The sequence below is a fragment of the Mirounga angustirostris genome, unplaced genomic scaffold (assembly GCF_029215605.1).
Source record: "Mirounga angustirostris isolate CCGP_5_RB_7025 unplaced genomic scaffold, mMirAng1.0.hap1 SCAF_6, whole genome shotgun sequence".
In the NCBI taxonomy this organism is placed as follows: Eukaryota; Metazoa; Chordata; class Mammalia; order Carnivora; family Phocidae; genus Mirounga; species Mirounga angustirostris.
Window position 1 is genome coordinate 34,865,083 of NW_026991714.1, and position 2,535 is coordinate 34,867,617.

At 42.7% G+C, this 2,535-nt stretch overlaps 1 non-coding gene across 1 annotated transcript; it reads right to left on the bottom strand.

Moving 5' to 3' along the window:
* Window positions 1-618: 618 nt before the first annotated feature.
* LOC123847237 (U6 spliceosomal RNA) lies at window positions 619-729 on the bottom strand. Its single transcript, XR_006791480.1, has one exon. It is a non-coding gene; the product is annotated as a U6 spliceosomal RNA (small nuclear RNA).
* Between the last annotated feature and the right edge of the window lie 1,806 nt (window positions 730-2,535).

Sequence of the window (2,535 nt, forward strand, 5' to 3'; positions counted from 1 at the left end):
ATGTAGTCATGTGCATAAAGCCAAACTGGGAGCTAATCCTTCGACACCCCTCTGTGGGGCTTCTCCTAATAGGCTTCAGTGGGAGAGACCATTACAAACAAAAGTCAACAGCCCTGGGCTCTTCTCCCCAGTCTCACAATCCCACCCTACCCTTTGGATAGGCAGTAAAATTCAGTGCCAGTTTGTCCTTTTAAAAAAAGAAGAAAGAAAGGGAAAAAAAGCTTTTATTTAAAAAAAAAACTAAAAACACCTTTGTCTGCTTCCGTTTCTCATTAAAATGCCACTTTTGAGTCATTTGGAAAGGGTCAGGCTGGATGTTGGCTTTAAAACCTTTGACAGCTACTATAATTGCCTAGAGGTCCAGTAACAGTGATTGCTCTCACAAGTTTAATTTTGAAGTTTCTGCCAAGCCATTAGCATGTAACCAGGCTATGGAAATCAAAGGAAATTAGAGGCGAAGAGAAAAACTAATCTCATCTACCTCTGGACTGTCACCTCCTCCCTGGGCCAGGACAAGTTCTCTTCTAAGTTGCTGTTTCCGGGTGTAGTGAGAAGAGTCTGGGGATCTGATTCCAAGTTCTGCTACTAACTAACCACATGGTCTCAGGCAAGTTATTAAACATTTTGGTATTCTTTATATGCTTTTATTTATGTGTCATCCCTACCAGGGCTGGGCTAGTGTTCTCTGTATCATTCCAATTTTAATATATGTGTTGCAAAAGTGAGCACTACACAATTTGGTATCTTTAAAAATGGGTACATTGTTGCTTCTCCTGCTGGACCCTCTTGTCCAAGTGCCATCCTGACAAGATTCTTCCACAGATCATGTCTGTGGAGCAAGGCAGACAGAGAGACGAGTGCACAGGAGTGCTCTGAATGGGTGCTCACTGAGTTTAGGATTGAGCTGGGCAAGCTTCCTGCACGAAGCAGAAAGGCATTAAAATAAAACATTGTATCACATGGATCTGGTCACTTTCAGGAAGGATAAGAGAACACATCTAAAAGACATGTTTAAAGGGTGCTCTAGTTAATTGTGGCTCAACCATCATGGTGGCAATTTCAACTTTTCTATGGTCATTTAATCACATTTAGTCTTTCAATCCTTACAACAAACAATCTAGGGGTTATTATGCTCTCCATTCTACAGATGAGAATACTGAGCCTGCAAAGGTTACATTGATAAGGAAAATCTGTGTCCTAGGATGGCCAAACGAATCCGAGAGAGAGTCCCAGTCCTCACCCCGGGGCTCTTCTGGGTTCTTCTCCTGGCTCTGCTTCATGCACGCGCACAAATCCGGGTTCCTCTCCCTGCCCCGATTCCCGCACACGCCAGAAGTGCCAGGTATGCGGAAGGAGAAGTGTATAAATTGCCCCCTTTGTTTGTGCTCGGGGCTCAGACCTTTGGAGACCACTCTCCTCTGAGCCCGCCAGCGTTAAATAAACCTCCTATCCTCCAAGATCTCCAAGAGCCGCTTGGTTCTTCCATCAGGTGATCAAGTCCAGGTTCTGTAACAACATAACTTCCTTAAATTTCACTTGACTGGTCAGTGGCAGAGATGGCCTTTGAACCATAGATTTCTGGCCTTAATGGCTATATTCTTTCTGCCTGACCAGCGGCTCCCAGATGTGACGATCACTAAGATAGCCTCAGGTATTATGAGGGTCCACGGGTACAGGACCCACTGCTACCTCCTGTTATCCATCTAGTCTATCCTTAAGGGACTTTTGGAAATTTCATTTTTAACAAAGAAGGGCAAGCCTGCAGCCCTGGTGCCCAGAATATTCTCACATGACAGTAGGAAACCAAAATTTGTTGTGAACTCTTAAAGAATTTTGTACAAAAACCTTACAGAAATTAAAAGGATACATGTGTTCCTTGGCTATTCCTCTTCAGAATATCCTCTGGATTGAGCCCAGAAGGCAGCATAGAATAGTGGGCAAGTACACCAGTTTAGAGTCCTGTTTCGGTCTTTGCTAGCTATTTGACCTTAAGCAACTTATTTAACTTTGTTACACCTTTGTTTATTCAACTACACAATGAGAATAATGTCTCCTTCAAAAGATCCTTACAAAGATGAAACCAGCAACGATGTAAGGTGGTTAACAAGTGTTAGGCACATGCTAAGTGTGAAATAAATTCCACTTTGTGTTGTTCTGTCCCACTGTCTTCAGAGGAAAGAAAAAGAGGTAAAAGGAGCCAAAATCCAAATCCATTTAAGCAACCTGTCCCTAATAAGGATGCCAGTCAGGAACAGCTCTTCTGCTGCTTCTGCAAATCCAGATGTTTCCCATGAATTTGCTTCCCAAATCAACCTAGAAATGGCAAGACCAAGTTCATGCTACTTCAAAATTAGAGATCCAAATGTTAATGAAAATCCGGTTCCATCACTATTTAATGATCACCTACTAATTGCCAGTCGCTGGAAGATAAAGAGATAATAGGCAGGATACAGTCCCTGCCTTTGAAGAACTCATGGGTCAATAGTGGGTGCTTGATAAGACCGTAAATAACAATAAAACGTTCCCATAGGAGAA